Source organism: Nicotiana sylvestris, chromosome 8 (assembly GCF_000393655.2).
Source record: "Nicotiana sylvestris chromosome 8, ASM39365v2, whole genome shotgun sequence".
In the NCBI taxonomy this organism is placed as follows: domain Eukaryota; kingdom Viridiplantae; phylum Streptophyta; class Magnoliopsida; order Solanales; family Solanaceae; genus Nicotiana; species Nicotiana sylvestris.
The window spans coordinates 118,655,870-118,671,002 of NC_091064.1; the positions used below are offsets into that span (position 1 = coordinate 118,655,870).

General features: G+C 35.4%; 1 long non-coding RNA gene across 3 annotated transcripts; it reads left to right on the forward strand.

The window, feature by feature from the left end:
* The first annotated feature begins 9,792 nt into the window (after positions 1-9,792).
* Positions 9,793-14,960, forward strand: LOC104247166 (uncharacterized). Of its 3 annotated transcripts, XR_716134.2 has the most exons (4): positions 9,793-10,266; positions 12,125-12,425; positions 13,038-13,154; positions 14,031-14,960. It is a non-coding gene; the product is annotated as an uncharacterized lncRNA (long non-coding RNA). The 3 variants fall into 3 exon arrangements; XR_011401626.1 differs by having other exon boundaries at positions 9,797-10,266; positions 13,038-14,960; XR_716135.2 differs by lacking the exon at positions 13,038-13,154 and having other exon boundaries at positions 9,797-10,266.
* The last annotated feature ends 173 nt before the right edge of the window (positions 14,961-15,133 follow it).

A 15,133-nucleotide genomic window follows, 5' to 3' on the forward strand; every position in this document is an offset into this window, starting at 1 on the left:
GTAAATTTAAGCACCAGAACCAATGCCTGAGTTCCGGTAATGCCCGGACTTGCTCAAAACTTACCCGAAGCACACCCGAGGCCCTCGGACCTCAACCCAAACATACCAACACCTCCCATAACATCATTAACACTTAGTCGAGCCTTCGAATCACTCAAAATAACATTAAAACATCAAATTAATATCGGATTCAAGCTTAAGAACTTAGGAACTTTCAAATTCCACAAACAACGTTGAAACCTATCAAATCAAGTCCGATTGACCCCAAATTTTGCACACAAGTCATAATTGATATAATAGAGCTATTCCAATTTTCAGAATCGGATTTTGATCCCGATATCAAAAGGTCAAACCCTCGGTCAAACTTCCAAACTTAAATTTTTGTTTTTAGCCATTTCATGCCTAAATTTACCACAGACCTCCAAAATACATTCTGAACACGCTCCTAAGTCCAAAATCACCCAACGGAGCTAATCAAATCATAAAAATTCAAATCCGATATTAAATACTAAGAAGTCAAAACTTGGTCAAACCTTTCAAGTTTAAATCTTCTAGCTGAAAACCATTCTTTCATATCTATTTTGATTGTTCTGAAAACCAAAACCGACGATTTACATGAGTCATAATACACCATACGTGGATAGTCATGCCCGAGAACTGGCAAGCGAAGTGAAAATGCTAAAAACGACCGATCGGGTCGTTACAGTTTAATACCATAGATAAGACCCTTTATGAACCTCCACACCTTCTCCCTCTTGGTAGGGATCAAGATAGCTGCAAGACGAGACAATCAACAAATTTAGTCTCATACTAGGTAATATCATACCACCCTGGTGAAGACGCTCAAACTGGTTGTGCAGCTCATCTCTCCGAGTGAGTAGAATGAACTTCTCCAAGAACACTGTGAAAATTGAGCCCAAGTAAGAGAAGGTGATCTTGTTGGTATGAAAAGCTCATAAACATGCCAACACCTCTTGGTTGAACCATGCATCTGAATGATGGTGAAGTCAACTCTATTGGACTCAACTAGTCCTAATTTGCACAAAATCTTATGGCAACAGTCCAAGAACTCCAGGGCGTCCTATGAAGGCGTACCACTAGAGTGAGGAGGAGACAACTTCTTGAACCTATCTAGCCTCTTCAACTCATCAACTGATATTGTGGGCCTAACCTCAGGCTGCACAGCAATAATAGGCTGAACCATCCCCATTGGTAGCACTCCCAGTTTTGATAACCATGAGCCATCTATTATGGGGTGCAAGTAGCGGCTGTTTGAGCTCCTCCCCCACCTGATAAGTGGTTGGTGCCATAGGAATTACACCTTCCTAAACCATACTCTCTATAAGGTCAACTATGCAGACTAAGGCATCCTGAAGAACTAGGCTAGCAATAAACCCCTCCGAGATCTGTGATGGTCTAACCGACTTGACCTGAACTAAAATCTCACCATCTGGAGCAAGATGAGGATAGAATGTAGGTACCGCTGCATGTGCCTTAGTCTGAGCTCTGCTTGTGCCCCTTCCCCATCTTCTACCCCTGGTAGTGTTTACATCTTGGGGCTCCGACTTCTACTCAGCTATAGCTAATGTACGTGTCCTCACCATATGTGAGACAATAAGAGAAGAAAGATTCTTTAGGATAGATCAAAGTCAAACGATAGAGAAAGAAAGAAAGCAAAGTTTTATAAAAGCCTTATAGCCTTTCAACGATAAGTATAGACGTTTGTGCACCGATCCTCGAGACTCTACCAAGCTTGATCATGACACGTGAGATCTACGTAACCTAGTGCTCTGATACCAACTTGTCACGACCCAAAATACCAATTAAGAGATCGTGATGGCGCCTAACACCGCTTGATATGAAAGCCAACACATATCAACAATAAGAAAAGTAAGTTTAACAGATAAAAACAACATAATAAAGAAAAAGAGCAAAAAATCATAGATATATAATAAGGCTACAACCCAACGCTGTTAATCCTCTCCCCAATATTTGATATCACAAATACATGAGCTACTAATAGCACTAAATACAAGATCCGCAAGAAAATACATTATTGGCTAGTATAATAAAAAGTAGATAAAGGATAGGAAGGGGACTCCAGGGCCTGCGAAGGCGTGCAGCACTACCTCAGGTCTTCTGAATAATCCGAGCAAACACCTCTATAAGCGCCGCTGGGACCAACAATAGGATCTGCACAAGAAGTGTAGAAGTATAGTATGAGTATAACCGAGCCAATGTACTCCATAAGTGTCAAACTTAACATTGATGAGGTAATGACGAAGCTAAGACGAAACACTGATATATAAATTTGTACAGTCAAATAACAAGAAAATATCGAGGGATATAGAAAATAAGATGAAAATTAGAGTAGCAAGTATGATGACAAGAGAGATAACAAGTGTAATGATAAGAACAAACAGTAAGAGAGATAATGAAATGACGACTAAGATAAACAACGGTTTTTGCTTCCACAAGCCACTTTAAACAAGCCTATCAAAACAACCATGAAATAACACAACATTTGTCTAATACTTCACAAAGTAATATCTTAACTTTTAAATTTAGTCGATCCCTCTGATTTTCATCTTTATTTAATTTTTTTTTTTCGGATGATTTATCTCATGTTCAATTTCGATCAGCCTATCTTTTAGGTGTTCTCTTATTTCAATAAAGTTCTAAGAAAATCCTTGTCCTCTTGGGTTTTTTTGCGCTTAAACTGTTGTTCCAACTTCATATTGTTTTGTGAAGTCAAGGTATCAACGTCAACCGAGAGACTTCTCATAGGGGAGTCTTGGTTAATCATTGGCTCATGATGCCACCTAAAATAATAGCAAGCCCCTTTGTTCTACACCATGCAACAAGTAATTATCGATGGGTGAGTAAAATCTCATGTCCTATATAAATATTAATTGACAAAAACTACTCACTTTTGAAAGTTTGCAACCCCAAAATCTTTGGTCGAGTTCTTACCTTACAGTAATATCCAAAGTGGCAAATATGGCGTTCTATAATGCATTGAACTTTATGAAGTATGAGACATAACTAATCTAAGATGAAGTTAAAGAAGAAAGAAAACGGGATAGAAGTTACAGAAAATAGATCACGGACTCACTACCTGCGGTATTATAAGGGTAGACATGTATAGCGCACACCTATCATGCACTATACTCTGTCAACGTTGACTAGATGTCCATTAGCAGGGGCGGATCTACATATAAAAATTGGGTGCTCGAGCACCCATTAACCTCGATCCCAAACACGTATAATTATATAGAGAATTTAATAAAAGGGATATAATAAAATAGCAAGCACCCAAATAACAAAAGACTTGGTGGGTGCTTTGGTTATGATGGGTGTTGAAGGGCTCTAAAAGCCTATGGTCGAGAGATCGAATCTCACGCTCCTAGCTAGACTTTTTCCTCCATTTATCAAGCACTAACTTTCTTTTGCTCCAATTATCAGGTCTCTATTTTGCTCTTTAAGTTTTCTCTGGCGACTTTTGTTTATCAAATACTACTACTTTTATTCTTTTGGTTCTAACTTTGTTTTACCTTTTTTTTTTAACTTTCTTTTGTTACTTTATCTAATTCACCATAGCAAAGAAAGAAAAGAATATGAGCTTTTAAAAACCAAGGATTCCTCCGGAACCGTAAATTGTATTACTCATCACATATTTGGGGCGTCGTTCATATAGGTACTATAGTTTTCTCATTAATTTTTTTATCTCCATATTTAAATAGTTGCATACTTATACGATGTATTAGTAGTAATTTTATGTCAAAAAAAGTTAAGCACCCATGAACTCAAAATCCTGTATCCGCCACTGGTAGACATGTATAGCGCACACCTATCATGCACTATACTCTGTCAATGTTGACTAGATGTTCATTAGCATGGGATGTTTTGCCATGAGGGTATAGGTACTTTGGTTCTTTATTTTTTTTCCCAGGTTACTTCGGTTTTTCAATTTGTATTTTATACTATTTTAGTTCCGGACTCGTAGTTTAATTAAACAAGTGTCTGACTATCCTAGCTAGACTTTTTCCTCCATTTATCAAGCACTAACTTTCTTTTGCTCCAATTATCAGGTCTCTATTTTGCTCTTTAAGTTTTCTCTGACGACTTTTGTTTATCAAATACTACTACTTTTATTCTTTTGGTTCTAACTTTGTTTTACTTTTTTTTTTTAATTTTCTTTTGTTACTTTATCTAATTCACCATAGCAAAGAAAGAAAAGAATATGAGCTTTTAAAAACCAAGGATTCCTCCAGAACCGTAAATTGTATTACTCATCACATATTTGGGGCGTCGTTCATATAGGTACTATAGTTTTCTCATTAATTTTTTATCTCCATATTTAAATAGTTGCATACTTATACGATGTATTAGTAGTAATTTTACGTCAAAAAAAGTTAAGCACCCATGAACTCAAAATCCTATATCCGCCACTGATAGACATGTATAGCGCACACCTATCATGCACTATACTCTGTCAACGTTGACTAGATGTCCGTTAGCATGGGATGTTTTGCCATGAGGGTATAGGTACTTTGGTTCTTTATTTTTTTCCCCAGGTTACTTCGGTTTTTCAATTTGTATTTTATACTATTTTAGTTCCGGACTCGTAGTTTAATTAAACAAGTGTCTTAGTATGTTTTTTAGGTTGCTTATGGTGTTACTTTTATATTCATTTTTTTCTAATTTGATGTTTCCAGATGTGATAATTGAGCCACAGTGCTAAATCGAATTGAAAGAGCTGGATGCCTACCTAGTTGAATTTCTTAATCGACCACATCTGATGGGAAAGACATGTATATATATAAAATTTTACTTTTAAATTTTCTTCAAATCGTTTTGCTATAAGATCGAAAAAGTTATGTAGAATAAAATTTTAATTTTCGAAAATAAGAGTCATAAGTTTTCCAAAAAATGTAAGTTGGCATGTAAGGACATTTTTCCTGTTTATTTTGAATAAATATGCTGAGTGAAACTTCCTTCATCATCATCGAGAGTCTAGATGGTGGTCGATAAGAAATTACGGAATCAACACAGTTTAAGAGGATAAATCTTCTATAATATTTGAGAAAGTGTAGTATCTTATTTTTGTAAAGAGAAAGTGATATGTCTCGTCCTGGCATTCTGGTCTGATGGCAATGGTTGCAAATGCAGGCAGGACATTGATAAAACAAAAACTTATTCGGAGCTAAATCCATATCCCCAAATTGACCGCCAGGGAAAAGGCCAAATTTTCTGAGTTTCATTCTCCCCAAAGAGAAAATTTGTTTCATGATTGACGTTAGGTAACGAAGTAAAATACTCTCGAGAGAAATTGTCACAAATTTCATGAATATCATCTTCTTCATATCCCTTATTAGATTTTTTGGTTTTGTTCGGAGGAATCTCCAAAACTTTTGGAGCATCTAGAGTTTCAGAGGAATGGGTTGATGCTTGTTTCGACCCGGATTTTCCGCTCTCGGAAGTCGTGATGGCGCCTACTAATGTGAGCTAGGCAAGCCGACTTTTTGAACATTTCCCATTTTAATCCTTTAACAATTTTGAACAATAATGTAAAGACAGCGGAAATTATAACAAGTGGAAGAAAAATAATAAAAGTACTGAGTATATCAAATACAACTGTTTTAACAAGACTACCCAGAGCTGGAGTCACAGCTTTACAGACGGTCTAAGAGTACTACAAACAAAGTCTGAAAGAAAAATAGTACACTGTTTCGGAAATATGTAAATGAAACAGGATAAAGGGATAGAGGGAGACGCCAGGGCCTGCGGACGCCTGCAGGACTACATTGGATCTCCGTGTGGACTGAAGGCAGTCACCCAAGCTACGGTCCAAAAGTTGTTGCTCCGGGATCTGCACACAGTGCAGAGTGTATTATCAGCACAACCGGCCCCATGTGCTGCTAAGTGCCTAACCTAATCTCGGCGAAGTAGTGACGAGGCTAGGACCAGACTACTAAATGAACCTATGCAGTTTAAACCATATACAGTGTAAAAGAAGAACAATAATATACAGTCAAGTATGGGAGGGGAAACATACTGCGGGGAACTATCTCTTAAGAATAGAAAGACAACGGGAAATTAAAAAGGAACAACAGATCTCAGATATCAACAAAAGTCAGGAATCAAGTAATGAAAATGTGCACGGCATCACCCTTCATGCTTTTACTCTCGTTCTCACCACATAATCAATATAATCGGCACGGAATTGTACATCGTGCGGCACGACATCACCCTTCGTGCTTTACACTCTTCCTCACAAATCATACACAGCATCACCCTTCGTGCTTTAACACTCTCTCACCAAAACAATACACGTCATCACCCTTCGCGCTTTAACACTCTTTCTCATCCAAACAACAATCACAAACAATAGGGCAAGGAAATAAATGAAACTACAATAAGAATCCCGGCAAGGAAATAATAGTTCAACAATCAAGTCCCGGCAAGGGAACAACATCAAAAGAAGTATCAACATCCCGACAAAAGAGATAAAATTAAAAGCAACAATATCCTAGCAAGGGAGACCACGTAATGATTCTCTTCTCTTTCTCACTTTTACTTCACAACTCATTTCACATCTTGAGCCAATGCTCTAAAAGGTTCAATTACCACTTATACTTTCACATTTCATTATACAACTTGAGCCAATGCTCCTCAATGTTCAAATGTCACAATTACTTCCACAAACTTTGCCAAACAATAGAAATTGTCACCAAGGCATGAATAATACAACGAAGTCATAATAATCACAATATAAAACTCACGGGCATGCTTGACACCAACGTATAGATACTCGTCATCATGTCTATACGTCGTACTCAACAAATACCACATAGCAAATAAGACTCGACTCCTAATCCCTCAAGCTTAGGTTAGACCAAATATTTACCTCGATGCCACGAACACAATTCAAGTCTCAACTATCGCTTTACCTCTTGATTCCACCACCAATTCGCTCGTATCTAGCCACAAGTTACTTAACTACGTCAATAAATGCTAAATGAATCAATTCTAATGCATGAAAATGAGTTTTCCAAAGTTTTATCCAAAAAGTCAAAAATTGCCCCCGGGCTCACATGGTCAAAACCCGATCACCCATTCCCCACGAACCCAAATATATAATTTGTTTTGAAATCGGACCTCAAATCGAGGTCCAAAACCTCAAAAAACCTAGGTTCTACTCAAAACACCCAATTTACCCCATGAAAATCATTGATTTTGAGTTGAAATCATGTGAAAAGATGTTAAAGATTAAAGAGAACTAGTTAGAAATCACTTACAATCGATTAGGAAGAGAAGTTGCCTTTGAAAAATCGCCCTAGAAAGTTTATGTTTTGAGAAGATGTGAAAAATAATTGAAAATGCATCTAAGTTATGAACTTACAGGTTGCAGGTATCGCAATTGCGACCAGGGTTCGCAATTTGCGAACCCTGACTCTGATGTTATCGCATTTGCGAAGTGACCTTCGCATTTGCGAAGTCGCTTTTGCGAACATTCTGTCGCATTTGCGACGATTGGCCAAAAGGGGAAACATCGCATTTGCGAGGGAAGACTGGCCTGGGCTAGTCCGCATTTGCGACTCAGCCCTCGCATTTGCCAGTCATGCGAAGCCTGCAGGCCTGCGATATAACAGCTGAAGTCTGCAATTTTCCCAAGTCCAATTCTACTCTGTGACCTATCTAAAACATACCCGAGCCCTCGGGGCTCCAAACCAAACATGCACACCAACCCAAAAATATCATACGGACTCGCTCGTGCATTAAAATTACCAAATTAACATCAACAACTATGAATTTAGCATCAAAATCATGAAAATTATTAAGAACTTCAAATTTTCCAATTTTCTCAATTAAGGTCTGATTCACGTCATTTCAAGTCCGTTTCTTACCAAATTTCACAGACTCGACTTAAATCATATATAAGACCTGTACCAAGCCCCGGAATCAAATACGGGCCTGATACCATCAAATTTTAAACACATTTCATTTTCAAAAACTCATAAATATTCCAGAAAATAATTTTCTTTAAAAATTTATTTCTCGGGCTTGGGACCTCGGAATTCGATTCCGGGCATACGCCCAAGTCCCATATTTTCCTACGGACCCTCTGGGATCGTCAAATAACATGCCCGCGTCCGTTTACCCAAAATGTTGACCGAAGTCAACTTAATTCATTTTAAAGTCAAAATTCATCATTTTCACAGATTTTTCACATATTGGCTTTCCGGCTACGTGCCCGGATTGTGCACGCAAATCGAGGTGATGCAGAAAGAGGTTTTTAAAGCCTCGAAACACAAAAATTATTTTTAAAATAAGTGATAACCTTTTGGGTCATCACAATGCCGATCAACGATGATTATAATATCGGGTATCTCTGTAATATATTTAATCCTACTTAGATATGTTTGCAAGCGAGATAATGTCTTTCAATGTAGCTGCATCTCTTATCGGTAGAGGGTTTGTCTCCCTATTTTTTGTTCTATTCTCAAGTCCATGAACTTATTTTGGTCCACGAGGGATAATATCAACCTCTTGACGTCAGATTCATCTATTTGTTGGAAAATTAGTGATATCTCAAAAGGTAATGTCCATCTTGGTTTGAAAAATCTTTTATCTTTGAAATATTATTTATATTTACTTATTATTTAGTAAATTATTTTACAATTAATAGAGTCAGACTAGCTGTTAACTAGTCTTTAACTAGTCGTTGGAGCAACACCTATATAAACATGGTTGAAGAGCTAAAGACACACTTTTAATACAATTTTCTGAATCGTCTTCCTCCTATATGTTGGGTTTCTTTCTTGAATTTTCTGCTAGTTCTGTTCCCAATTTAATAATTGAAAGAGTTTGTTGAATTCTGGGGAATACGCTTAATTTTATTTATTATTATGTGGGCGAAATATCTTTAAGGACAGTATTCTTGACTCGCCTCAAGCTAATTCATATTCTCCGTAACCAATTGTTCCAACACTATTATGAAAGGATGGTAGGGTGATGCTACTTTAGGATTAATATAAGAGCAGGTTCTCATAACTTCTCCGCCCTGTAAACCTACATTTTCAAATTGTTCTATCGGTTGGTGGGCATAGTCTTTTATCTTGATTTTTGGACAAAGCTTATCTTATATCCAGCTTTAACCCTGAAACTGTACTGCCCTTGACAAATAATTGAATAATTCTATTTTTTAAAAGCTTTTTGGACACTAATAGTTACTGTATTACAGCTCAAATGGCATAGGCTAGCAGCTTTCTCTTTTGGATATTTAAAACTACTATCATATGATTCCTTTCTCCAGGGAAGGAGGACATGAGGTCCATATCGACCACTTGTTGACAGACCATCTCTCCAGTTCCACTTTGAAAAGCTTAAATGCTGCTCAAAAGATTTAGACGGATTTTTCTACATGCTACATTTTACTCTTTTGCGTAATCTCTGAAGTGGACTAATTATTAAAAAAACAAGTACTTGACCAAAGGGGCAAAATAAAGGGTATTATTACTTTTAGCCTGTACCAAAACTATTTATATTTCGTAGACGAAAAAGTGTATAAAATTTGTATAATATTTATATATATATACATAATATATATATATTCAAAAAAAATATAAAATACACATTTTCGATTATTATTTTGGGAACGACTATACAGTATCATTTTTCCTAAAAGAAATTGGTAAGGTACTTTCGGTGTATTACTTTACTACTATTTAGAAATGGCAGTTAAATGTTTGTCGTGGGACGAACACGGTAAAATGGAAATTACAAATATTTGTCATGGCCTTTTTATATTTTGGTCGCCGTTTCATTCTCTTCAATTTCCTTGACACGTAGTTGGTTTCTTTATGTTTTGGTGCGGAAACATGTCTTTCACTTCCATTGTTCCTACATTATTTTGCTGTCACTTTAATTGCTTCTAATTTTACTCTTTATTTTCTTGCTTTCCTTCTTCTTCATGCTTTCTTCTTCTATGGATTTTCCCTATTCTTCCTTTTGCTGTTTTTTTTCTTTTTCGTTCATGAAAAACTGCGAGCTCCAGTCCACGGTTCTTTCTATATGTTTATTATTGGCTGTTACATATAAGTAATTTTTTTATTTTAATGTAAGATTTGAATTTGTGTTTTAAGAATTCAATTTGACCAAACAACTAAAAGGCACATAGGATTTTCTGAAGTACAGGAGAAAACAGGTGAAGGCTGCAAAGAACCTGCTTCATAGTGATATGTGGGCTACTCATATAAAGAGGTAATGGAGGAATTTTTTACTTTCTAAAAAAACTATTAAGACCCTTTTTGGGTTATTTCAATTTTTCACGTTGATTATCATGATTTTGGTTAATTGTATTTCAATTTTAATAGTAGTGTAAGGTTTCAGGATAATAACCTTACAAAAATGTTTCTTTTGATTTTCTTTTGGCTTAAAGTAGGCGTCAATTTGGTTTTACTTTCATCATGTCCAGTTCATATCTTCTTCTTGCGTGCTTATAAATATTTTTTCTTCCTTCTATTTCTCTAATGTTGGTAATTAGGTAACTTAAGCAAGTAACTGTTTGTGTTATGTGATGAAAATAACTTGAAAGTAAATGGACTCAAACTACTTCATAAAAGCTCTTTTGGTAGGATATACAAGATTACAGCCTCTCTTGGTTTATGGACATCTTTACCTAAAAGGCCAAAAGAGGAATAAATGCACTAGCATAATTCATCGACATTGTTACCCCATAAAGACTTGACTTCCTCTTCACTGTACGCCACAAACTTTGCAACCATCATGCAATGAGAATTTTCAACTTTTCTGTTGAGGCTTTAAATGCAGCTACCCAATTAAATTTCCTATTGTTTGTTGAAGAAGAGGAAAATAATATAATTCAAGATTAAATTTCTACAGCAAAAGAGAAGTGCCAATTCTGTTCAACTTATGTTGCCAATGTTCTAGCTATTGTAAGTTGATAGTATCTACCTTTGTAGGAGTGATGAAACAACAAGATATATTTCAGCTTCTCACTTCCTATAAAACTTTTCATGGAACCTAGACTGTAGTTATAAACTTTTTTTAGGTTGAATGTAGCTATGTTAGTTGAGCTCTTTTAAGTGGCAATAAGAAACTTCCACATGAGAACACTTATGCTATTAAGACTAGTTTAATTGATTTTTTTTAATTGCCTTATTTTTCATTATTTGTATTGAACATACAAAGTTTATTCTATTTGTTCAGTCTATATTATAGGACCAAATAATGAACCTACAATTTTGAAGGAGTACAAGTTGTTTGATCATTATGAATTAGGTGCTTTATACCTATATGGGACTGTTGATCCCCTGCTTTGGCATTATGAAATTAAACATGCCTATATCGAGATGCGGAAAGAACTAATAGCACATGAATAGTTATGAGACAATGGAAGAAAGACTTAATAGTATGTTAAATTGATGTATGTAAGAATATATGATTTGTGGTTTATGTTGATTGTTTCCCGTAGATCTACTTGGAGAATAATTTTTCTGCTATTTCTGTTCGGCTCACTATACGTGATTCATTTATCATAGAATTATAAATTGATTTATTAATCAGCATTGTGAAAAAAAAAACCAGCCAATTCTTTCTTGACTGATGCTTAAGTTGCTGGGGTGGATAAGAAAAAAACACAGTGGGAGTTTCCACCTTTCCGTTTGAGACTGTGATTGCACATCCGCTCACTTTTGTTTCATGTTGTTTGCTGGAGAAGACGTGAACATTACTAGATCAAAATCTTATTTATGCATATGCAGAAGGTGAGTGTAACGTTGTACTACTGATGTTACAACTATTGGTGCTGCTTTCACTTATCAGTTTCTGCCTTTTGTTTAAGTGATGAGATAACTGCATTTTATTGTACTTTTAACTTTACACTTTCTATACAAACTTTCATGGTGCTTAGTTGGATATAACAATGTTAATTGCAATTTTATGTGTATTCCCAAGTTAATGTAAAACGAAAGGCATACCCTAAGATAAATTGGGTGAAATATTCGTACAAAACCAAAAAGAGGTATAATGTTTGGTTTGGTTATAGCACATGCAGCGTGCGAAGTGCCAACTGATTCCCTCAACTTGCAAACTGTAGGTCCTTCATTTTTTCAATAACATGAGAGGAGATAAAGGTGTTGTTGCTTTCTCTAAACTTATGAAGCCCTCTCCAATGTTTGAGGACTTAAGGTCTTATCTACAATGATTGTAAGGTGTATACTCTCTTTCACAAGCAGTTGGAGTACGTACCACCTTAATGAAGCTTGATTGGCATGACAAGATGTTCACTGATGAAGCTGGAATTGTGTTGAAAAAGTCGTATCAAGTATGAAGTAGATCTTTGCAATAAGCTGGGATGATCCTTTTTGAAACAATAATTGGTACTTGAATTATATAAGGTAAGCTAATTTATTTTGTTATTGTGTTACAATTACTAATTTTCATGGTGTGTTTATGTGAAATCCCTGTAAAATTATGTTGTTAGATTGTAAATTTCCTATTGAAATTAAGGTGCATGTCATTACATATACTCCACATTCTCACTTGCTCCTGCACCAATAGGAAAGGACAATATATGAATTTTTCGCCTAGGAATCTTTCTTTATGAGGTGCTTTATAATGTCTTAAGCAAGTCACATGACCTTCCTTTTTAAACCAAAATCAAATGGAAAAATCACTTGGATCGTTAGTTTTGCTATTCATCTATTACTAACAGGATTCTGACTAATTAGTAACTTTTTTTCATTTTTATGTGTATCTTCTTCGCTGACTATGAACAAAATTATGAACTATCTGAATATGTTTTTTTCCTTGAGAAAGACTACTTTATCATCAACATCTGTATATCAACAAGAACCTTTAGTGGTATTTTACATAGGAGTTACATTGACAATACATAGCACTATTCACCATAGATCTATATTTGTATTATAGTTAGACTACCCTTTTCTAATAGTCTTCTAAAACTTGCACTTATTAATGATTCATATATTGTTGGTGAAATATTTCAGACTGTACAAAATTTCGCCTACCAACAGAATATGACAAATAAAAACGACAAATGTTGTTATAAGCTTCTCACCTCAAGAACCATCTCCACAATCAACAGCAAAAGCTTAAATGTAAATGTGAGGTTTCCTTCAATGTCATTTCATTTTGTATGGATAAAATTGCATAATGATTGTCTGGTATGGGCGAACCCAGAGAAGAGGTGACACCTTATGCAATAGATGTTACCTTTGCCTTTTTTTGCACTGTCCATTTTTATCTCAGCTATCTGGTGTGGTTTTTGAGTGAGTTCAAATTTAATTTAGATGAATTTGCTTCATAATTGCTATTTTTGCTTCAAAGTGCTATTTCTTGGTGAAGATCAAGCAACAAACAACAAATCATTTATTATGTTTAGTAATATAGAGAAGACTTTCCATAAAATTCTCATCTTTGGTAGCTATCTATTCTTCATTGTCATTTTATTAATTAGTACCAGGTACTGCTCACCTGCAATTCTCATTTGCTTTTGAAGGAACACAAATTTGTGTGTTATCAGTTGTTTAAAATTGATTGAATTTGGTAAAACACAGTTTGAAGCTTGGCTAAAATAAAAGGAAAAATTTTCTCATTTCCCTTTGCTTCTGTTAATGATAAATCATCCTGCCCTTTTTTATCAAGTAAACATAAATCATTATGCTTTTGCTGATTAATGGGACATATTAGCTTTAACATGCTTTATTCTTTCATCCCTTGCACTCGAACCAGGCACTCCTAACATGATTATGGCACTTGCTTCAAATTAGGCAAATAATTAAATGCATTTGAAGTTGTCGCACAAGTTAGTCTATATCATTCTTTTATTGCATCATAATATTATATTTTGTACATGCTAATCTGTAGAAACATACAAAGAAATAAGTGGTGGTTGTATACAGTAGTGAGTTATTTCAATTAAAACAGTATATTCTCTTTATAGTTTATGATTAGACTGGTATAAAAAAAATTTAATGTAGTATTCTGAAGTAAGCAACAGCCATGGGGAAAGTACCAAATAGCAATGAAATGCTTCATAAAAAAGGTACGTAAACAAAGCTCTAATTTTATTATCAACTGACAATAATATTTTCACACGCTAACAGAAGGATATTTACGTTAGAATATAATGCTGAGCAATATCTCTTTCTCCAAAGAAAATTTCTCCATACATTAGTAAGGGGCATAAATAATTAATTTCAAACATATGTATTTCTAGATTGCTATGAGTCTTCTCGAAGCTCACATAATAAATATCTAACTAGCTGGGTAACTCCAAGGAAGAGGTTGTCTTTCCTGTAAAGTATGAAGGATAATTGGAGAAAGATGGTATATGATGCTTGATACTTCCGTGCTAATAGAATGAGACGGTAGCACAATAAATTTCTCCATTATATGTTTATGTTACAAGGGGGTCCATATCAGGATAGTTTCACTAGCGAGGGTTGAATAGATCATTCCAAGGGAGTGACTGAAAGAAACTTTAGATGTTACTTATGACACACACCCACACGCACTTTTACTCTCCTTTTTAGGTCTTCTATTCGGTTCCTACTTTTTGTTGTTTATCTTCTAACTCTAATCATCCTAAAGCATTTGCAGTGGCAGGTAATTTGAGAGTTCAAAAGGAAAATGATTTGAGATGTTCGAAGATGGACTTCCATCAATTTCTCAGGTGCAATGATCAGAAAAGTTTTGTTACCTTAACAATTTTCCAATACTCTTTGCTGAATACCTTAGCTAGACTCAAATCAAACTATCCAACCCAAGAGGTGCTACCAACAACTAGCTAGGAACTAGGAAGGATGACGCGAAAGAAACATAAGCCGTTTGGAACACTGTAATTGTCTGCATACTCTGTATATTCTGGACAATCTTAAAGGAATAACAACTGATGGATTGCGGAACCATCAATATGAAATTGTTGTATGTTTCTCCATCTATTATTTTGCTACGTTGTATCTTTTGGAACTCAAAACATGTAGCAGCACCTATTTGGTGTTAATTAAGCTTTGATTACTTATTGAAAAAATGTGTTGGAATTTGTGGTAGTGTTGGGCCCGTGCAGAGCACGGGTTGCAGG